The sequence below is a fragment of the Capsicum annuum genome, chromosome 3 (assembly GCF_002878395.1).
Source record: "Capsicum annuum cultivar UCD-10X-F1 chromosome 3, UCD10Xv1.1, whole genome shotgun sequence".
Classification (NCBI taxonomy): Eukaryota; Viridiplantae; Streptophyta; class Magnoliopsida; order Solanales; family Solanaceae; genus Capsicum; species Capsicum annuum.
The window spans coordinates 110665214-110690912 of NC_061113.1; the positions used below are offsets into that span (position 1 = coordinate 110665214).

Consider the following 25699-nt stretch of genomic DNA (forward strand, 5'->3'; position numbering starts at 1 on the left):
AATGCTTGGAATCTCTGAAAGTGTTGTTGTATACGCATCAGTAGGGCCTTACATGCATAAGGTGACATTTTTTAAGAGTCCAAGCTATGGATTCAAGTTATCATCAAGCTATATATGTTGTTTGTTTGATTAACTAAAGAGTTTAGTCTTTCTTATTTTTGTTGAACAATGTCTCAAAGTTGACTTTTTTCCAAAACCTTGCACATATGATGACAACAGAAATAAGTGTTGAAACTGATTTTATAGATAAATAGTTATGTGTATGGATAGAACTGTAGAACATGATTATAAATAATTAATGAATTTGGTAGAATGTGTCGATAATACTTCTCTTAGGACAATAGAAATGCCCTTTACATGACAAAAGGACAAATATTGTAGCAGAATACAAGATGGTATACTACAGAATGATAAGTTTTGTCAATGTTTATAGGTAAATGTTACCTCTCATCATTCCTGACTAGTGTGCTCTGATAGCGGGTCAAATTTGTATCAAATAGTACCGCTAAAAAGCATAGGATCTTGTGGAATGATTGATAAAGAATATCAACGATCATTAATACCGATTGTTGAAATACTTAGTCCATCGATGATGATCCTTCCTTCCGTTGTATCTACCAAGCAACACAAGGAACTAATAAGAGTTGCTTTGTCACTACCTATCATGACAAAAATTCCAACTTTATATCCACTTTCAATTATGAAGCTAATGCCTTGTAGAACTAGTGGAGCATTCGGTTGATATCTGACCTAGAATATAAATATGTATGATCTTTCTTCTACACCGATACATAAAGGAAGACGTAAAACTAAAGAATTTGGATAGTAACCTTTAAATAGATAATCTCCATTTACCAGGGGAAAGCCAAGAGGGATCAGGTCTGTTGGCTTGTATTATTTTAGGCCGTTCACTAGGAATATTCATGTATTACTCTAGTCTTTCTACTAAAATAATGGATTTTTCTACCATGCACTGGTTTTAGACTGAAGCAACTAGAAATATATTTAAGGAAAAAGTGTACAACAGAGCAATGGCAATATATCATAAAAATCAAATGCCAAAGTCTTAGAATATGAATAGAACATTATTTTGTTCTAATTTAGTTGTATGATGTAATGAACTTCATTAAATTAGTGAGAAGCTTCGAAGGGAAGTAAAAAATGGCTAAGGATTATTATAAGAGAACTATTGCACAGAGAATTTTTAGATAGTTGATCAACTACTAAGTTCTTGAAAAGCTATGGGAAAAATCTATTGCATTTCTATCAACAAGATGCATATATTCTATGTAAAAATGGTCCTCCTCTTCGAAAGCTCTTATAGCCATTGCTCCTGCTATGGCTTTAACCAAATTTCTAGCAATCGATAACATTGTTGTACCATCAATTCTCATGACTTCTTTTGCTAAAGTATAGTAGAATCTCTCTGTAGAACATCAAAATAGTGGACTTAAAGTTTGAGCAGGCAGTCGATATAAGGACTAGTAATGAAACATGAGAAGGTAATATGTACACCAGCAAAATCACAGTCATATATATTGTTGGTACAATAACATCAAGATTAGCCAGGTGACAGCAACCAATAGTCCTAAGCTAAAGTATGTGATGAAGGTTGAGAACAGGGTTTGATTGTATCCAAAAGACATGTCAAGATCAAAAACACTGAGGTCTAAGGACAACTGCAAAAAAAAAAGGCTATGTTATTCTATATATACTATCAACTCTCAAGCATTGTTATAAGCTATCTTAGGTTGTCATTTCTTACCCGGGTAACTATTTTTCACAAGTGGGGTAAAATCGTAAAATGACATTGGTGATCAGAATATAGATGTTCGTAACTTAGTAAAAATAGATTTTGATAACTTGAGGCCTAAATCAATCACAGCATAGGACCTAAGAAACAAGGTCAGTGAAATACCAAAACCTATAAATGAGTATACTAGGATTACATTAAACTTGGTGATTTTTGAACTCTTCAAATCAACAGCTAAAATTTTTTTGGCCCTAGCTTGCTAACCATAAATAAGAGGTGTGAAAATATAGCCAAAAAAAGATAGAAAAGGTTGTTTCTTTGACCAACATAATATTTATACGGCTTAAGACCAGTGTATCCTGATTCTTTTTATTCTTGTTTGATCAACTACTCACCAAAGGGGGTTATTAGTTGTTCTTTTGCTAATAACTGATGAATGTTTTCTTCTGAGCTTTTGGTCCTTCCATGGGGAGAATACCCTCGATTACTCTCACTTCCCTTCGGACATTAGCTTTTGACAAAATAGAATTTTGCTAAATCCCTCACTTGCATAAAAACATCTAAATATGTGCTGAAAACAAGGTCATCATAATGGAGAGAAAGTTTGACATTATTAATTAAAGGATCAGCATGCATAGTAAGTGAGATTAAGCTATCCAAAATAGATTACTAACCAATATCGAATCAAATGTAGGAAGAAAATCTACTTGATGAGTCAAAAGAAAGACTATCTTTCCATAATGAGCTCAAATGACATAATTCCGATAGTATTCCAAGTTAGCAAAGTTACAAAAAAAATTTGTCTTTAGTTTGACAAAATAAATGTTCTTACATTAAAGAGACAAGTTGAGGTGTGTGTCTCCACTGTGCTAAATGGATCGTCCAAAAGGTATATATCAGAATCTTGATACAGTGCACGTGCCAACTGAACTCATTATTTCTATCCACCACTGAGGTTAACACCTCTTTCACCAATAATCATATGTTCACCAAAGGAAAGCATTTCAAGGTCCTTGGTAAGAGATCACCTTTCAAGTACTTCATGGTATTTGATCTGATCTATGGTGGAACCAAAATGTATGTTTTACCTTATTGTTCATGTCTGAATCCTTTAATTCTGAGAAACATATGCAACTATTCCATGAACTTGGACCTAAAAACTTAGAAGCCAATGAAATTGGTTTATCATTTACTGTGATCAAAGTATTACACAAAAATTTTACAGTTAAAAGTGAATGAGAAGTCGATGTAAAATATGCCGGGCCATCAACTTATGGACCCTTTCTAAGGATTGCATGTAAAAGAGTTGATTTACCAGAACCAATCTCTCCATAGATGGCTAGCTTTTTCCCTTGTTTAGCATAAAGCTTTACACTTTTCACTGCAGAATTAGGAGAACTTTCAACCCATGATATCCAATTGGACTTTATGAATATGGAAGGTTCAAGTAATTTCCCCTAGTACTTTTTCTCTATACGCCCATTTTTCAACTTGGGAGCCTCTAGAAATTCCATAATTCGAGATAAGGAGACTTTTTGCTTGTACGAATACTCCAACAATATCATGAACTAGCCTAAAAGGTTCCTGAATAATGCATAAAGTGGCAAGGAATGTGAAGACATTAGTGGTATTAAGAGGTACTCTGAGTTAGTAGCAAGACCAGAAAGTAACTGTAGATAAAATAATTGGAGTTGACCAAAACAAAACCAGGTAATAGGCTTTATACATCTGCACTGCTGATAACTATTAGTATTTTTCTTCTCTTAGCTTTTCAATGACATTCTTAACATATTTCTCCCACGTGTACAACTTTAACACTTTCATACTTGTAAGGGATTTTATTATAGCCTTTAGCATTCTGTCTTGTGTAGCCATAAGCTATATCAAGTAGTTGTGCAGATATTTGGAAACCAGAGAATTTCCTAACACTCTTGCTACAACTAATAGTAGAGGTTGTATGGTAGCCAGTCCCATAGCATACTACATTATGACTAACGCAATGAATAACTGGATGCATGTTGTCTATATTTGATGAAACCAATATGGGAAATTCACAATCTTTAAAAGTATCAAATGTGGCATAGTTTATTATCTCACAAGGTCAATGAGTATTTTTAGCCATGTTTGAAAGTTGGAATTACTTATCATAGATAGCTGCAGTTAGCAACGATTTAACTTGAAGGCCTATTAATCTAGTCCAGAAAGACCACTGCCTCTATGCTAATGATTCTATGCATTTAGCAATAAGGATTTCCCTTGCTAGCACATAACCTTCATATTTGAAAGCTCTCTTTCCTCGGAAACTTCAATGAACGCATAAAGAAACCACTTCAATGAGATGAAAATTAGTGCTAAATTTGTTAAATAGAGAACATTAAACAAATTTTATTTTTATTAAAAAATTTATTAGAGTTTTGGCGGTATGTCCTTTCTGCTTAAGATTCTAAATTATTAGAGTAGTTAAATTTTTTCTAGAACCAGATTTTTATACCTTTGCAAAGAATTGCACAATTAGAAACGGAAATATAATCCTCTCTTAATAAATATACTTTTAGAGATGAGATTATATTCCCTTCCCTAAATGTTGGTTTTAGATAGACCTTTTTGTTATAGTCGACCCTATGACTCGTCAGGTCCAATCGTAGTCAACACAGAAACCAATTGAGGTAAACATTGGACATCTAATTTGCACAAAATGGCTTATAAGTAGTCCTCATATCTCATTGTGAGCCACTCGTACTTAGAGAGGAACTTATCCACACACACTATTTAGATTGCAATTTGAGTCCAATGACTCATCATGGATCTTTATGGCTCGTATCCCTAAGTTATAACAAAGATAGCAACTCAAGCACCATTCACCAAACACCTTACAGCTAGGGTCGTATGACCCATCAAGTCACCTTACGACTCATAGGGTGAGTTGTAGTTAGGTCGATGAGGATAAAATTTCAAAAAATATCAAGGACAAAAATCTAGGGTTTTACAGTAAGCCAAAAATCCAATACCAACATGTGAAGCTAAAGTATAAAACTTGAAGAAACTAAGACTATAATAAAACCCAAAAAATCTTCAAAGAAAATTAAGAGTACCATAGTCAAAACATAAATAATTCCAAATTTGGTAGTCACTAATATAAGCATCTTATTAAGAAATGAAAGAAATGTCTTTGTATATCAAAATTCTTGAAAATGCATAAAAATAAAGGTGGAAGAGCTTTTAGTTGTCATTGAAATCAATAACGTAATGTCAAATCCCCAAAGGTGCTAACACAGAAAAAGCCATAGGAATTAATGCCTAGAGGTCGTCAAATCGGTACCTGCACGTAAGGTGTAGAAAAAGCAAAGGTGTGTATAGAAACACAGGTTCTCAACAATCATTTTTGTCCGACACATTTTTAAAGAGGTGACAAGTAACACTATGTAAGCAATCTAAAACAACCATATAACCGGCACCGGGAAAGCTACCCCAATCTAACAGAATAATCAAGTCTAAATGTCATAAGGATATCATAACATAGTTATAGAAATCCTCAATACAGTGAATTCAACTAACATATATAAAGTACTAAATAAATAGTACGAAACCAACAAACAATCCTTACTCAATTTGAACGAAAAATTAATGAATACAATGCAATGCATATGGTGTGTATACACCTACCAAGCAATGGCTTCAAATTAGGACCCATAAGGGACTGAGAAGGTCCACATACCGTACAAGAGTGCACTCCAATCCTAATACATACATACATACATACATACATATACATATATATATATATATCATATGAAGGCACACACTTCGATCCCAATAATATATTTTGCAGATGTATACTTCGATCCCAAATAAAATGCAATGTATGATGAGTAGGCATTCAATTTTAGTCCTAAATAAAAAATAAAATTAAACAAAGAATATCATGTCTTAAACTAGATCTGATGTCAATTCCAAAATCAACTCAATCTATCAAGTGGGAATATTCTCATTCGCTAGCATTTTGAACAAATTCAATTACAATAGTAAACCAACGAAATCCTGCTAGTAAATAGAAAAAAATAGTTCAAAATATAAAATTAACTAATTTTTACACTTAAAATAATGACAGTTCCCACATATATGCTCATCACCTCACATATATGGCACCCCCATTACATATTACACCCATTACATATAATTAACATATAAACAGTACTTCAAAAAAGAGTCTAAGAAAGTTTCAACTTGCCTTAAAAAAAATTAAAACATCAACTAACACACTTGTCCTTCCTTTAAATGGTCAAAACTGATTCAAATACATAATCTCCATAAGAGTATGAACTATTATACAAAAAAACATTAGCAGAACAATGTATTCATAGAATCCATTTGAAATTCCTCATATTCAACCACTTATATTACACTAACCGACATCATTAATATCATTAACATAACATATTACCACCAAATAATAGCTCAATTATTACAAATCATTAATTACCTATTCATTTTGTCATAATTATTGAATTCTTAATATTAGTTAAAGGTTACTACCTAGCTTCTACTTACCCACACACATCACTGCCCACAATTTCCATATAATTCTTGTTATAAATAAGACATAATTAACTATTAACTAATATATCAAATTCTATTGCACCAAATTTAGCTACCAATTCCCTCCTAGTATTATTAGTTCAACGCTATGACCACCTTTTAAATACTAATCACCTCACATTATGATAGATATAGTAGTAGGTTGGAAAGGATGTAAGAATTTATTGACATAAATAACCTACCTAAAGTTATCTAGAATCCTCTCTTCAATGATGCAATATGAAAACTATAGGTTTGTGCTTGTTTTCTCCTAAGATTTTGATAATTATTGTTGTTGTTATTATTATTAAACCCTACCTCTTAAGTTTATTCTTATTCATGGGTCACAAAAAATAAAATAATGTGAATTTGACCTATTAACCACTAACTTAATTATCTAAAAATAAACTTAAACTTTGAATAGGCCATTGGAATTTGTTTGGATCCTCATGAAACTAAATTAAATATGTAAGTTGACTATAAAGAACATTCAGAACCTATTGAAAGTACAAAAATACTAAGAGAAAGTCATCTTTATTGATGGTTGATCCTAGTCAAGCTTAAATTTATTAAAACCCTAAAACCCAACTAATGACCTAAGTCACAATCAAAAACCTACAATATTGGTACTAACCATCCCTTTAAGTCATAAATGTCATAGGCAAACCATGGTAAGAGATAATGATAGGAAAGTCAAGTGAAATTCACCAAATTACTAGAAAGGTCATTACATCATCCACCACTAAATTATATGTTCGTCCTCAAACATAGAGAGAAAAAAACTACTTTGACTATTGAAGAGATGAGGATATCTACTCCGTAAATATGAACCAACCGTCCAAGTGGCTTCCATCATAGGCTAATGACTCCACTGCATCTTTACAAAGGTTATTTCCTTGTATCTCAACTTTCTCACCTATCTATCTCGAATAGCTTCTAGCTCCTTAACAAATGCCAAATTATAATCCAAACTCATAGACTCCTACTGAATCACATGTGAATCATCTGAATGATACCTTTTCCACATAGTAAAATAGAAAATTAGAAGCACGACTAAAAGACCTAATGTTGATGTAAACTCATATTGAATTTGCCCAATCCGCTAAAGAACCTCAAAAGGGCTATGAAAGATCTAACTGAGCTTCCTTTTCTTCCAAAACCTTATAACACCTTTCATGGAGTATACTTCCAACAACACCCAATCACCTGCATAAACTCCAAGTCACGAACCCTCCTATTAGAATAAATCTTCTATCTACTCTGAATTGTCAAAAGCCTATCTTATGTTAATCTCACTTGGTCCATCAAATCTCTCAATAAATTCATTCCCCAAGGCCTAACCACAAAATAATAAAACTATCCAACAAGAGACCTACACCTTCTACCATACAAAGCCTTAAGCTGAGTCATCTGAATATTGGAATGATAGCTATTATTATAGAAAAATTGTATCGAGGGTCAAAACTGATCACAATGACTCCCAAAATCCATCACACGAACCCATAATTTGTCCTCTAACAACTACATGTTTAACTTCAACTTTCTATCTATCTATAGATGAAATATTTCAATCATATCTAACTAACTACCTAACTCTCACTGTAAAGTACTCTAAAAGTTCAAAGAGTAATGGGTTTCTCTATCTAAAACATGGAAATGAGCACACCACGTAATAAAACTATCGTATGATTATAATTCTGGGTTAATTTTTCTATATTGTATCTTATCTTCATAGGTGCAAATGGGGTAATTTGGTCAATTTGTCCATAATCACCCAAAAAAATCAAACTTCCCTAAGGTTCGAGGAAACTAACTACGATGTTCATAATGATATGGTTCTATTTCAACATGTGAATGGGCATTCTCCGTAGGAAACCACCTTGTCTTTGATGCTTGTTTTTCACCTCCTAGCAAATCAGACATATAGCCATAAACTCTGTATTATCCCTCTTAATCCCACGCCAACAATGATACCATTTTAAGTCATATACGACTTTCTCCTGACTGGATGAATAGAATAATGTGAACAATGGGCCTCATTGATAATAGATCTAGTTATTAGCATTTTAATCCTCAAAACACCCTTCTTGTCTAAAATTAACTCATTAATCTCACTTCAAAATACCTTATATTTAATAATACTCAACTTGAAGTCATTAAAATAATGATCTTAAATGTTCTCTATCAACAAAGACCTCACCTCTATGCATTTAAAAACTCTACCAGAGTCTATGATATCAATACGCATGAAATTGTTAGCCTACAGCTGAGCCTCCCTAGCAATCAATCACTCCCCCAAACTCAAAAGTGCAAGACTACCCATACTAACCACCTTTCTACTAAAGAAATTTGCCATTACATTGGCCTTTCCTTGATTATATAAGATGGTCATACCATAATCTGTATCAACCGCAGCTACCTACGTTATCTCAAGTTCAACTTCTTTTGCTTGAACATAAATTGAAGGTTGTGATGATTAGTGTACCCCTCATAATGAATTCCATACAAATAGTATCGCAACAAATTTAATACGAACACAACAGCTACTAACTTAAAATCTTGGGTAGGGTAATTTATTTCATTTGGTTTCAACTGCATTGACACATACACTATAACTTTATTTTATTGTATCAACACACCAACTAAGACAATAATAGAAATGTCAATAATTTGATTTTTGAGTCATGATGGCACTAACTTTAACCCGCTAGTAGGTAAGTCGAACCATAGCTTGGAGTTAGATGCAATGGGCTAACTCAGGGGAAAATAACCTAAGAGGAAAAAATCAACAATTAATGACTTAAGTAGTAACAAAATTATCATAATAGTCTAATAGTTAGATAGATAATCAAAAAACATTCCCAGACTCAGTAATGTCGGTACAAGAGCTACTACAAATGAACTATGAGTACTAAATTGCCAAATATAATTTGTCTCAAAGATGAAATACTAGAAATAGATAAATAGAAATAAAAGAGTAACTCCGACTCCAAGATCTCACCCAATCTCCGAAATCGACCCCAAATGAGCATCAAATTAGTGGTGACAACTACTACTTAGATCTATACCAAAAAGGTATAGAAGTGTAGTATGAGTGCTAAAACATGGGTGCTAAATAAATATCATTGGCTAACAGAGCTAAATTATGACACAAATATAATGAGATACAATCTAAAATAATCTAAGTCAAGGAGAATGGGCAAAATATGATAAGATACAAGGTAAAATAAGCTAATTCAAGGTAAAAGGGCATACCTGAAACAAGTTCCAACCCTATTGTACATAAATGAATAAATGCATAAGAAATGGTAACATATAGATTACACAACTATAACTACAAGATTGGTGTCATCACCCAAACCAGGACCTAGCAGTGAGGGGTACCTCAAGTCCACCATGGACCTGAGACCACCCCCTTAACGTACCCTTAAGGGTACAATAATAATAACAACAATGGGAAGCCCAATTAAACAAAAATAAATAAAGAACAGATAACTCTGTGAAATCTAAAAGTCAATTAAAAACTAAAGAATAATTTTCCACCATAGCTTCTAAAACTAGAAATACCAAATAAGTTGGGACATGCCCTCGACTATGACCAAAAGAATCCAAAGTAATATGAAATTAAAGAGAAAATGATGAAATAAGAAAGCCTTCTGAAGGATGGAGACTCACCATTTGACGATAACACAATAGACGTGCTAATCCACCTAACGATACATAGGAGCAACAGAAATGTCTTCGGATGCCACATCATGAAATAATGTAGCATCCTAGGACGATCAATGGGATAAGTATGGGCATGTAACCCATGGGAAGTGATAAAGTAATGCCATTTCCATAACCAATAAAAACCATATGCATACACGTTCATATATATATAAATAGGATATTGAGATAGGGTAAAGGTTATGAACATGAAAGTTTTAAAACCATTAACCTGTACTGTTTTACTTAATCTGTCCTAAAGGAACCCATGGGCTATATGGGTTTAGCTCCTCTTGATGAAAGGATACCTGTTCGTGTTATCCATATGAACTGATGAAAATCAAAGAGAAATCTAAAGCCACCATGGTCAATAGCCGTCCCAAATATATATATCAAGTATGTGTCTAGGATAGTGTTTTATAGACCCCCAACATCGGCACATGTGGTTTTAATAGTTCATCCCCCAGGGACTTACACCATCATAGTAAGTTATACAACCCCCTTTATGCACAAATAAAAATCACTTTGCATATAATTCCAACCATTAATCCAAGAGTCATTTATTAAGGAATTTCCAACATTGTATTGTTATGCGAATATACTTTCAAGCCAAATTATGGCCACCAAGGCCATCCAAAACCATTTTTGTATCCAATTATCTATTAATGCCATGGATTGGGTTCCTAAGCAAGTTAAAACATGCAATTTTCCTTAATAAAAATCCAATTTACAAAGTGGGTTGTGGTTCACAAAATTTCAAGACAAAATTTATCCAAAGATGGGAAACCCATATTTCCCATTCCAGCCATATAGATAATGTACCAATTCAGTTACAAAAATATAATTTTAAAGCATGACTTATAAATTTAAAACATAGGACAAGTAATTAAATTATTAAAACCCAAACCCCATAATCAAATTTAAAAACCCATAATCTAATCACATAAAAAAATCCATTCATTTTATGACACAACGAATAACTAAAGTTTAGGGAAGACAAATATGTATGAAAAACACAATAATTTGTAGTCAATTTGATATTTGGAGCCCGAAGGATGCAATCTCTATGAAAACCTTAAGATTTCTTGGTTTAGGTGTTAGAAAAGAGAAAGAGAGTGTTTGATCTTTTCAACTGAAAGAGGAAAGGTCAATTTTTTGTTTGTAAGTAGTGCAAAAGGTAAAAACAACCAAAAACCCCTCACCCCTAAGTGATAAAATAAAAACTGGATGAACTTTATACCTCAGCATCAACGCTAATATCGCGGAGCCTAACCAGCATATTATGGTGATATCGCGGAGGCACACATCATCGAATTTCAAAAATAGCCTCGAACCCATTCTAAAAATTCCCATATTTTCCCAAATTACCCTTTTAACATCCCTAAAAATAATTCAAGTAAAAAATCGATATTATGAATGCATGAAGGTCAAAAATAAAATGATCAAAATTTTAAGGTTCTTACAGTATACCCCCTTAGGAGCATTCATCCCAAAATGATGACTTAGGACACTTTTTTGCATTAGAATAATAAGATACACCAGAATCCAATTACAAACTCTAATAGTGACAAGAGGAAAATTAAACTCATACCTTAAGCACTCTCATCCAATCCAGGGAAGAAAAATGGATACTTGTTTTTTATATCTCCCTTAGTTTCCCATGTAGCCTCTTCTACCTTTTGATTTTTCCAAAGCACCATTACCAAAGCTACATCCTTAGTCTTCTATCTATGAACTTGCCTATCAAATGTTTCAATTGGGACTTCTTAATAAGACAAGGAATCCATCACACCAATATCCTCAACTAGCACTATAAAATAAGGGTTACCCATACATTTTTTAGTAAGGACACATGAAACATGGGATAAATAAAACACAAACTCACAGGACAATTTAACTCATAAGCAACATTCCCAATTCTCATAGAAAATATATACCGACCAACATAACGTGGATTGATCAATTTGTTCTTCCCAAACCTCGTGACTCCTTTCATTGGAGACACCTTCATGAATACCCAATCATGTACTTAAAATTCTAACTCTCTTATCCTAATATCTACATAAGACTTTTGGCTACTTTGAGCAATTTTATTTCTTTATATAATCACTTTCAATATATTTATGTCTTGGTAATCCAATCAAGGACCAAAAAATCTAGTCTCACCAACCTAAAACCATCCAATAGGAGACCTACACCTCCTACCATAACGAGCCTCAAAACGAGCCATCTTAATGCTTGAATAGTAACTATGGTTGTTGGCAAACTCAATAAGAGGCAAATGATCAACCAAACTACCTCAAAATTTAATCATATAGGCCCTTACAATACCATTTAAAGTCTTAATAGTACGCTCCACTTGTCCATCAATTTAAGGGTGGAAAGTGGTGCTAAGGTTCACCTGAGTACAGAAACCTTTCTCAAATGAATAGCAGAAGTGAGAAGAAAACAGAGTACCTCAATCTAAAATAATGGACACTATTACACGATGCGACCTAATAATTTACTGAATGAACAACTTAGCATAATCCTCTCTTGAGCAGTTAGTCCTCAGAGGCAAAAAGTGAGCAAACTTAGACATCATATCAACAACCTAAATAGAATTAAAATGATTGTATGGTGGCAAAAAACCTATAATGAAATCCATATTGATTATCTCCCACTTTCTTACCAATAAATCTATCTCTTGATACATACGACCAGGCCTTAAATGCTTAACCTTAACTTATTGACAAACCATATGTTTGGTAAAAAAAGTTATTGAATCTCTCTTCCTATTATTCCACCAATATATTTCTTTCAAGTCATGATACATCATAGTTTAACATCAGGGATACACAACCTACTAACATAACCTTTTTTTGAACCACAACATTCTTAATCTGTATAATTATGAGATCTAAAGCTTGCTTCACTTTCACCTCAACAACAAGAGATGATTTGACTCCTCCTTGAACAATAAATCCCCCATTTTAGCCAACATGTGAATACTCTTCACTAATCCTCTTTTGTCCTTATCAGCATGGAATAAGATCCACATAGACAACCTTTTATGAGAATTAGAAACAATATTAGATTTACCTTGATGGTAGTGCAAGCTCATATCGTAATCATTAAGAAATTTAAGCCACTTTCTATGAATGAGATTGAACTTCTTTTGAGTAAACATATACTGTAAGCTCTTATATCTGAATAGATGTCTACATACACTTCATAAAGATAATGGCTCAAAATATTCAATGAAAAAACAAAAACCATCAACTTTAAGTTGTCGGTTGGATAGTTCCTCTTATGAACCTTAAGATACCTCGAAGCATCGGCGGCAACCTTACTTTGCTGCACCAAAACATAGCCCAGACCCACATGGGGCAAATTACAAAACACAAAAAAAACAATCAGTACCCTTGGGCAGGGTCAAAACTGGTGCACAAGTTAACTTAACCTTCAACTTCTCAAAACTACCTAAACAATCATCGAACCACAAAAACTTAACCTTCTTCATAGTCAACCATGTCAACGGAGCAACAATAGAAGAGAAACTCTCCAAAAATTTCTTATAATACTCAACAAAACCAAAGAAGCTCCTAATGTCAGTTGGAGTCATGGGTGTAGGCCACTTCTTAACTGCCTCAACTTTCTATGGATCCACCTTAATCCCCTCACTAGAAATGACATGCTTAAGAAATGTCACATCACTTAACAAAAATTAAAACTTAAAAAATTTAGCATACAATTTTCGATCCTTAAAGGTCTGCAACACTATTTAAAGGTGATTGATATAAACCTTCTCACTTTTAAAATACACCAAAATGTCATCCATGAAAACTATCATTAATAGGTCTAGAAACTAGCTGACAACCTGAATTATGATATCCATGAATGCAGCTGGAGCATTAGTAAATCCAAATAACATCACCAAAAACTCATAGTGACCATACCATATTCAAAAAGCAATCTTGGGAATATCAACATCCCTAATTTTAAATTAATGATGACCTGAACAAAGATTAATCTTATAGAAACATGTAGCACCTTGAAGCGTATCAAAAAGGTCATCAATCTTAGGAAGAGGGTACTTACTCTTCACTATCACCTTATTTAGCTGACGATAGTCTATACACATTTAAAGAGATCCATCTTTCATTCGCACATAAACTACATGAGCACCCAACAGAGAAAGACTAGGACGAATGAACCATTTATTAAGAAGTTCTTTTTGTTGATCCTTTAGCTCATTCAATTTAGACGGAGCCATTCTATAAGGAAGGATGAAAATAGGATGAGTATCTGTTAGATGATCAATCCCAAAATCTATTTTGAAATAAATGAAAATAGGATGAGTATCCGTTAGATGATCAATCCCAAAATCTATTTTGAATTAAATGAAAATAGAATGAGTATCCGTTAAATTTCTAAGGACTTTAAGAGGCAAAATCCTTAACTCGAACAAGATGATATAAACATCATTTTGAAATAAATTTCTAAGATCTAAGATACGAAATAAACCCCCTTTGGGCACTAAGGAACTCTCCTCCCATTCGATCGTCGGTTCATTAGGAAAGTGAAAACTGACCTTTTGGGTCCTACATTATGGAGAAACATAGTATGATTGAATCCAATCCAACCCCAAGTAAACATCAAAATCCATCATATATAACTCTATCAAATCCATCAATGTCTTTTGATGAAAGATAGACACCGCACAACCCTTATAGATTTTTCTAGAAACTATAGAATCAACCACAGGAGTAGACACAAAAAAGGGTCAAAAATACTTTCAAGACCAAAAACAAAATGCACAGCCACATAAGGGGTAATGTAAGCATGTGTAGAAGCTGGATATAAAAAACAATAAACATCACAGGAAAAGAGGTGCAACATACCAGTAACAACATCTGGAGATGCATAAAATTATTAATGGGTAGAATGTGCATTGAGATGATTTTTGCCAGAGTCGGTACCAGAAGTAGCGCCTTTTCGGGTAGGAGCTAAAAATTTAGCGAACAAAACTTTATTAGCCCAGTGGAAACATATCACGACTCGAGTGAGGGCATGGATGTGATGGGCATCTCAAGTTCAACATGGACTTGAGGCCAGTCCTTGCACCTAACCAACTGAACACAACATCACCATAGTCAGATAAATTTTTAACACATAACAAGATAGTATAAGTATAAGATTATTGAATAAAATATAAGTCTATGACCGATAAACAGTAACCAGTCAAAACAACCGACCAACATTACCCAAGTCCATAGAAATCCAACAAAGCCTTCTAAAAAGTAAATCAAAAGACAGTCATTATCAAGATATAACCCTATTCTAACAATAATAATAATAATGTTAAAGATAATGAAAGCTCTTAATTCTAATCTAAGATAAGAACTGATGAAATGTCTAAGCCTTCAAAGAATGGGTTCTCACCACTTCACATAAAAAAATAGATGAACCTAGCTAATCCACCTAACTCTATGTAGGAAAAGTATAAGTATCAGTGGTGCCTGCATTGTGTAGGGATATAGTGTGTGGAAACGGTTAGTAGGGTGAACACTAGCATATAACTCAAGGATAAGAAAAACATAATGTCATGATCAAAAATTTAAATCTTTCAAAACCAAAGAACATGAGCAAATGCATATACATATATGTTTATATATATCATATGTCAGGATAGGGAACAAGGCTTAGCATGCACTTTAAAACTTTAGCTTGGATTGTATAACTCCAACATCATCATTTAAGAGGACCCTCATGGGGTATATGGGTCCAGCTCTCCCCAGCTGGTAGTTCCCCAGTACGTGTGGCCGCACGAACTAAAGGGTATACATATGCTCTATGGGGGACTCAAAACTCCTGGCCTATCAAGGTGAAACAAGCATCAAATTATGTAATATATTGAGAGCAACTCAGTACTCCCAATCATATGATAATAATAAAGGGGACTCAAACCACCCGATCATTTAGACCCCTGCGTCGACAAATGTGATTACTAGTGTTGGCCCCATAGGACCTGCACTTTCACGACACAGTGACGAAACTCTCATTAAAGCCCAATTAAAGTAGTTATTACACATTACCATTCATTAGACCATGACACACATTCATTCATACACTATTGGTATTGTTATACCAACTATACTTGCAAAGTAACATTAATCATACTAAACCAATTATCATCACGTGGGGGTATTCATAACCCCCTTGGTTCAATTTAAAAATCATGATGCTTCATCAGAATTTTTTCACCTTTGGTAATAGTTCAAAAGTAGTTTAATATCCATACTTTTATATGCAAAAATCAATTTCACAATATGGGGATAAGGTCATAACCACTTTAAAAGTCAAAAATTTGGGAAATCATAATCCCTTTGTTTATTCACGATTCCCATGCATCTAATTAATTTTTAAAACCACTATTTTAAGTTAGCCCAAGCGGGAGCAAACATGAAACATCACATAACCATTAATTATGCAAGACCCCAAACCTATCATTAAAAACCAATATCAATACCATATAAAAAACACTTTTAAACATATGGTCTTAAAAAATTAGAAATTAGGAAAGAGTAACATGCCTGAAATACCAAGTTTAACAAAAATAATTCAACTCTTAAGCCCTTGGATGTGCTACTTCTTTGAAACCCGAAGGATGGTTGCTTTAGAGACTTCAGAGAGCTTTTGAAGTTTCGAGTACATTATAAATAAGAAATAACCCCCTTAAAATATTTATTAACATGGGATTCAATTAGGTGAGAAGGGGATTGTCCAAATTACCCTCCATTTAAAAGTTGGAATTTAATCATAAGTGACTATAGGACACTATAGGACTTGTATGGATTCATTATGGCTCATCACCATAAGTCGTGACCAAGATAGTTTCCTTGGCACCCACAAACTGTTGACCCTACGACTCAGCTGGTAAAACTTTTAATGAGACCCTAACACTCATAGGGTCAGTCGTAGTCAACACAGAACCCATTTGGGGTAAACACTAGACATCCTGCGATTTAAACTCAACAACTTGTAATGAGTCCATACAATTTTTTATGAGCCACTCAATCAAATAGAAGAAATTAGTCGCACACATACTATTTAGGTTCTTATTTGAGACCAACATATCATCAAAACTCCCTATATCTTGTAGTGTAAATCATTGTAAAGAAAGTGAGGATAAAATTTTAGAAATTTTTTAAGGACCAAAAACCCGGGGTGTTACACTCTTTCCCCCTAGGATAATTCATCCTCAAATGATAGGACAAGACATTATTAGAATGATTTGACTCCAAACACAACAAAACTTAACTTTAACTAAGTAAAAAAACAAGGATGCCATGAAAATAACACATTCCTTTAACAAAATGTTAAGGAATACTAATACCTCAAGGATGATTATCTAGAATGGGAAACAATAACGTATATTTGGACTTCATGTCTTCCCCGTTTTCCCAAGTAGCTTCCATATCCTTTTGGTTTCTCTAAAGAACCTTTACTGAATCCACATCCTTAGTTCGCAACTGTCGGACTTACAGATCTAAGAACTCAATAAGGAATTTCTTATAAGACAAGGAATCCTAAATGCCTTCCTTTTATAAGGGAACAACCATAGAAGGATCACCCACACACTTTCATAATATCAAAACATGAACACCAATGAATGGATCTCAAACTTGAAGGAAACTTCAATTTATATGAAACATTATCGACCCTCTTCAAAACTAAGTACGGACCAACATAACGGAATGTAAGCTTCCCCTTCTTACCAAACTACATCACTTCCTTGATGGGAGACTCCTTCAAGAACACCCAATTACCAACACCAAAGTCCAACTCCCTTTGCCTCACATTCGCATTGAACTTATGGAATCTTTGGGCTGCCTTAATTCTATACTGAATCACCTTCACCTTCTCAATAGATTGGTCAACTAAATCAGGGCAAAATAACTTATTTTAAACAACATCAAACCACCCAATAGGAGACCTACACCTCCTACCATACAATGCATCAAATGGAACTATACACATGCTAGTGTTATAATTGTTGATGTAGGCAAATTCTAAGAGAGGCAAGCGGCCAACCCAACTTCCACCAAAATAAAATACAGAATCCCAAATTATATCTCCCAAAGCTGGAATGGTCTTTTGTACTTACCCATCTATCTGCGGGTGAAAAGCAGTACTAAGGGTCACCTTAGTCCCTAAATATCTATAGAATGACCTCCAAATATGAGATTAAACTGAGTTCTACAATCAAATATGATGGACATTGGAGAACCATGCAATTTCACCATCTCCTCAAAGCATAACTTGGCATAATCCTCAAAAAAGAAATTAGTCCTCACTTGCAAGAAGCGAGCAGACTTAGACATCCTATCCACAATGATCCAAATCAAATCAAATTACTGGAGAGATCTCAAAAAAATGGTAATAAAATCCATATTAATTAATTCCCATTTCAACATCAGTAGCTCAATCACTTGAGTCAACCCAGTTGGCCTCAAGTGCCCCAACTTAACTTGCTGACCCCCATGCACTTAGCAACAAAATTAGCCACATCCATCTTCATATTATTCAATCAATAATCTCCTTAAGATTTTGATACATTTTCATTGAACTCTTATGAATCATATACGTGACTCATGAGCTTCTTCAAAAATTCTTCATCACAATCCATCAACCTAAGGAGCACATAATCTACCTTGGTACTGTGAGATACCATCACCACTAATCTTAAAAAGCATCACGTTCTGCCTACCCATATCAGTCTTGATTTGCATCAATATAAGGTCCAATACTTGCTTCTGTTTAACCTCAGCACCAAGAGATGACTTCAACTCCCATTGAAAAATTACACCACCATCCTTGGAACCGAAGGTACAAACTCTAAGATTAGCAAAACAATAAATATCCTTCACCAAATCCCACTTCTCCTCATACACATAAGATAGGCTTCCCATGGACAACTTGCTAAGAGCATAAATAACTATGTTAGGTTTACCTGGATGATAATGAAGACTCTTGTCATTGACCTTGAGTAACTCAAGCCACCTCTTTTGCCTAAGATGTTTAAGAGTGAACACGTATTGCAGCCTCTTATGATTAGAATAAATGTCTAAATGGACCCCATACAAATAATCTCTTTATATCTTCAATTCAAACACCACAACTAACAATTCAAAATCATAAGTTAGGTCTTTCTTCTTATGAACATTCAACTGTCTAGAAGTATAAGCGACCATCTTGCCATGATGCCTCAACACACAACCTAATACCATACGGGACACATCATAATAGACAATAAAACCATCAGTGCCATAAGGTAGAGTAGCTTATCCTTCAACCTTTCAAAAATACCCTCACAAGTATCAAACCATAATAACTTCATCTTCTTTTGAATTAACTTAGTAAAGGGAAAGCAATAGAAGAGAAACTTTCCACAGATATTCAATCATGACAGGCTAAACCCAAAAAACTATGAATATTGATTGGAGTTATGGGTCAAGGACACTTCTTAACCACAATAACTTTTTAGGATACACTATGATCCCTTTAATCAAAATAACATAAATCAGATAAGTCAAAACGTTCAACCAAACCTCACTCTTATAAAATTTAGCATATAACTACTCCTCCTTAAGGGTTCACACCACTAAACAGAGTGGATCGATATGATCTACCCCAATCTTTGAATACAAAAAAATATCATCAATAATGAAAATGACAAACAGGTCTAGAAACTGATAGAAAACATAATTCATAAGATATATAAATGTTGCCAGGGTAATTGTCAAATCAAAGGACATCACCAAAATCTCAAAATGGCCACACCTAGTTCATAAAGCAGACTTAGGGGCACATGCCACACTATTTTCAGCAAATGGTTCCCATACCAAAGATTACTCTTAGAAAAGTACTTAGTTCCCTATAGCTGGTCAAAGAGATCATCAATTCTTGAAAGGGTTCCTCATTCTTTATAGTCACCGAATTAAATTGGAGGTAATCTATATACATTTGAAGATAACCATCCTTTTTATTAATGAAGAGAATTAGAACATTACATAGAGACTCACTAAGGCTGATAAATTCCCTATCTAAAAGATTTTTCAACTTTTCCATGAGTTTCTTCAACTTATCTTGAGCCATTTTATATGGAGGGATAAAAATAGGCCGAGTGTTTGAAAAATGATAAATCCCAAAATTTATTTCCCTATCAGGAGGAACACAAGTAAGATTATGAGGGAAAACCTCAGGGAACTCACAGACCTCTCAGAAATATTGCAAAGAAAGACCCTCAGATCTAGAATCCTTAACATGTACTAAGAGATAGAGGGACCCTTTAGAAACAAATTTCTGGGCTCTAAGAGATGTAATAAAACTTTACTTATGCACTTGGCAACTACCTTCACATTCAATCGTTGTCTCATTAGGGAAATGGAAACTGACACTTCGGGTTTGACAATTAAGAGATGCATAGCACAATGTTATACATCCATCACCAAAATCACATCAAAGTCTACCATGTCCAACTCTATCTGATCCACCAAGGTCTCCCTACCATGGAACGACATCACACAACACCTATAGACCCTTCTAGCCTTAATAAAGTCACCCACCGGGGTGAACAAGAAATAGGTTTCAGAATATACTCAGGGTCAAAACAAAAATGAATAGCCATATAAGCGGTCACATAAGAGAGGGTAGACTTGGGATAAATTAGCCAATATACATTAAGAGAGAAGAGTTTAAGCATGCTTGTAACAAAATTAAGGGATGCTTTAGAATTCTAGAGGGTGGAAAGTATATACATATGGTTCAAACCAATGGTGGAGACAAAAGCAGATGTATCACCTTTTAGTACAAGAGTTGATGAAGTAGCAACATGAATCTTATTTTCCCCAGAAGCAACCTTAGAAGGATAATCTCTCTTCATATAACCAATCTAACCATATATAATGCACTTGTTCCTTCCCTCTTCATAAGCACCATGGTGCACTTGGTAAAAATTTTAAAAGAGGAATATGATGGAGCTGACTAAGCCCTACTAGCTTAAGGCTGAGCTCCTGGTGCTCCTAGCCTACTATTATACATAGAATGATGATCACCTGATGGCTTTGGATAAGGAGCACTAGCTAAAGAGTAGGAACCAGAGTTATTCCAACTCTTCTTAGACTATTTCTCACTATCTCTACCGATTTATTGTTGACTTATATCCTAATTCAAATATCATAACTTCTTATTCTATCTTTCACTCATCTCTTCTCAATTTTTCTTCTCTTCTTTCACTAGTTTCATAAACACCATAGGTCTAGAGATTTCTATATCATTGTTTAACAAGAAATCCTTGCTCCCTAAGATAAACTCATGGGTCAACCCATAGGAAAAGTTTCATATTCTAACCTTTATGATATACACCAATTCGGTAGCATAATGCAAAAGTTGATGCAACTTTAAGTCATACTCCTTTACTATCATCCTACCTTTCCTTAAATTTACTAATTCCTGACCCTTTGCCTCTGTCATCTCCTGAGGAAAGAAGTGATCTTGAAAAGCACTGCAGAAGTCATCCCACAAATAAGACTCAATATGTTTGCCCTTAAGCTGCTCCCACCCTTCATACTATTGGATGCTACATCCTTCAACTGATAAGGAACAAATTATACACCCTCCACACCTGTAGCATGCATCTTAAAGATGATATTTTCCATCTTATCAATGAAATTTTTAGGATTTTTCTCAACTTTAAAGCCAATGAAAATAAGAGCACTCAACCTCATAAATTTGTAAACCCTAGTGACCTTGGAGGATGAATCAACAGAAGTGTAATCCTTAGTCTAGGAGGCCACCAACTACGTAAGAAAATTAATAGACAGACAAAACTCAGCATCATTTATGCTAGCTCGAGGTGCTTGAGGAGGGATAGGTGAACTAATGGAGCTCCATCAGAGAAATTAGAAGTAATGAACATATTCTAGGTCTGAACTCTTAGAGTAGAACGAGATCCATCAATATTATCCCCACATATAATAAAAGAGTTTCCTTGAGAATTAGATCTTCTTGGAGGCATGATCGGAAAAGGGAACATACACGAATTAGAGGATATTCATGACCTTAGACTCTATAGCACAAAATAGAACAACAAGAAAGGTAAACAATCTTAAATGCCTTATAGCCTCTTTTCTAAAAGTAAGGCACGCTATACACCTATAAAAGAGACTCTAATTGATAGGGCCTTGTGGACACCCAATGACACCAAAACTAGGCTCTAAAACTATCTTTATTATGACCCAAACCAGAGCCTGGCCCTGACGAAAATCTCAAGTCCCACATAGATCGGACACCATCCCATGCACCTGACTAATTGAACACAACATCCCCAAGTTCGGATGAACTCCAAACATATAATTAGATAGTATAAGAATAAGCTTTATGAACAAAAGCTGAGTCTATGACCGATAACAAGTAACCGGATAAAACAACAAACCAACATCTCCCAAGTCCACAATAATCGAACAAAGACTTCTAATAAAAGAATCAAAAACCATTTTTTGTTGGGACATGTCCCCGACTCTAACAATAACAATAATAATGTTAATGATAATGAAAACTCTATATTCTAATCTACAATAAGAACTGATGAAATGTCTAATCCTTCTGGAGAATGGAGGCTCACCACTTCACCACAACAAACAGGTGAATAGAGCCGATCAACCTAACTCCATGCAATAAAAGTGCAACTATCTCCAGTACCTACATCGCATTGGGATAGAGCATCCAAAAATGGTTAGTGGGGTGAAAACTATCATGTAACTCAGGGATAAGGATTACATAATGCCATGATCAATAGTTCAAAATCACTCAAATCCAATGCACATGAGCAAATTCATAAAAACAATCATATATATATATATTTCACATGTTGGGATAGGGAACAAGGATTAACATGCATTTTACAACTTTAGCCTGGATTGTACAGCTCAACTGTCATCACATAATTAGGCACCCACGGTCTATATGGCCCAGCTTTCCCCGAGGTTATATGGCCCAGTGCGTGTGGCCACATAAACTAGTGCATGTCACTACACGAACCAGATGGTATACATATGCACAATAGGGGACCCAAACCTCTCGACATATCAAGGTGACACAAGTACCAAATCATGTAATATAAGGTAGGGGACTCAAACCTCTTTATATTATGATAATAATAAGGGGTACTTGAACCTCCCAATCTTTTGATAATAATAAGGGGTACTTGAACCACTTGGTCATTTAGACCCTACGTCGGCAACTGTGAGACCTCTACTTTAATGACTCAGCTACACAACCCTCATTAATGCCGAATTAAAACAATTATCACACATTTTTGTTTATTGAACCATGATACACATTTAGGCATGTATTGTTGGTATTGTCATACCAACTAAACTTTTAAGGTAACATCAATCATACCTAACCAATTATCATAACTTGGGGGAATTCACAACCACCTTAGTTCAATTTAAAAATCTTGATGCTTGATTAGTTTTTTATCACCTTTGGCAATCGTTCAATAGTAGTTCAATATGTATACTTTTCAAATTTAAAAACTAATTCAGAATATGGGGTTGAGGTCATAACTACTTAAAAAGTTACAAGGTTTGGGAAATCACTACCTCTTAGTTTATTCACCATCCCCATGCATCCAATGATTTTTAAACCATCGTTTAAATGTAACCTATGCAGGGATAAACCTGAAATATCACATAAACAAAAATTACTTAATAACCTTAACCTATGTTTCAAAACAAACTTCAATACTTTATAAACAACACTTTTAAAGATATGCTTTTAACAAATTAGAAATTAGAAAGAGTAACATCCCTAAAATACCAAGTTTTAGAAAAAGAATTCCACCCTTGTGCCCTTATATGACAAACTTCTTAGAAATCCTAAGTGTGGCTGATTGAGAGATTCGAGAGACATTTTGAAGTGTTTGAGTACGTATGAATGAGAAATAACCTACTTAAGTTATTTATGATCGTGTGATTTTATTTGGGTACGAAGGTATTTTGTCCAAAGTTACCTCAATTTAAAAGCTAGAATTTAGTCATCAGTGATTACGGATCACTATATGACTTGTAAATTTAATTATCACTCATCAAAACGATACATAACCAAGATAGTTTCCCCAATACCCACACATTTTTTACTCGATGACTCAATTTATACATCTCCTAAAGGGACACTACGACTTGTAGGATCCAATCATATTCAACACAAAAACCTTTTGGCGTAAATACTTAGCCTACTACGATTAGCACCCAATGACTCGTAACGACTCCGTATGATTGATAGTGGGCCACTCAAACTCAGAGTAGAACTTAGTCATACTCTTATTGTTTAGGTTATGATATGAGTCCAACAACTAGTCAATACTCCCTACGATTCATTGGGCAAGTCGTAGTCAAAGCAATGAGGATAAAATTTCAGAAATTTTTTAAGGACCAAAAATCTAGGGTGGTACACAACCCTAGTTGAAGGACAATCTCACTGCATATGACCAAGCTAACCACAATTATAGCACTGATTCATTTGTTTCATACATTAACTACGATGAAGATATCCACAAAATGATAAGGTGGATAAGGTGGAGCTGACTGACCTCCACTAGTGTTAGATTTTGTATCCTGTACCTTAGGATCACTGCTACCCTGAGAATGATGCTTCCCTACAGGTTTAGAATAGGGAGTGCTAGCGAACGAATAAGAATTTCCCCAGTTACCAGCTCTCCCACTATAATGATAAACCCCGCCCTGCTCTGAATACCAAACTTTACTTTGCCTCTCTCCCATCTCTGCCGATCTCTTTTTTCATCCTCTACCTACTACATTAAAATGACATGTCTAGTGTTGTCCATATCATTATTAAATATTGTAGACTTATATTCCAATACCAAGTCACGGGACAACCAAGAAGCGAATTTCCTCATTTTAAATCTTATGCTAGACACAAACTCTGGTGCATAACGCGGTACCTGATGAAATTTCAAATAATATTTTTTCAGACTCATCTTACCCTGCTTCACATTCACTAACTCTTCGGCCTTAGCTTCCCTAAACTCTTGAGGAATCAGTGATCAAGAAATACACCAAAAACATATCCCATAAAGTCATCTCTGCATTATCACATCTCAATTACTCCCACTCCTTATACCACTAATAAGATACATCTTTCGGCTAATATACATTGAACTCTACACCTTTAGAATCAACAACATGCATGACTCTAAAAATTTTCTCCATCTCATCCACAAACCTATGAGGATCCTCCTCAACTTTAAAGACTATAAAGGTTGGGAAATTTAGGCTCACGAACTGGCCAGGCCAAGTGATCTCAAATGAAGGAGTAACAAAACCAACACTGTCCGATTAATGAGATTGAGATATCACAAAATAAGTAAGCAAATAAATAGACCAGCAAAACTCTGCATTAGATATGTCACTCTGAAGTGGCTAATATAAGCATCACCACCCCTAAAATCCCCAGAAGAACTAGTTGGGATAGTTGGAACTCCACATGGGGCAACATAATTGAAATGTGGACCATATATCGAGTCTATACTCTATGCACAGGGTGAGTCCCATCCATATTGACCATAGGTAGGATAGATATTCTAAGAAAGATAGG

At 34.5% G+C, this 25699-nt stretch overlaps 1 pseudogene; it reads right to left on the minus strand.

Moving 5' to 3' along the window:
- Positions 1-92: 92 nt before the first annotated feature.
- On the minus strand, positions 93-24864 carry LOC107865370 (annotated as a pseudogene).
- Between the last annotated feature and the right edge of the window lie 835 nt (positions 24865-25699).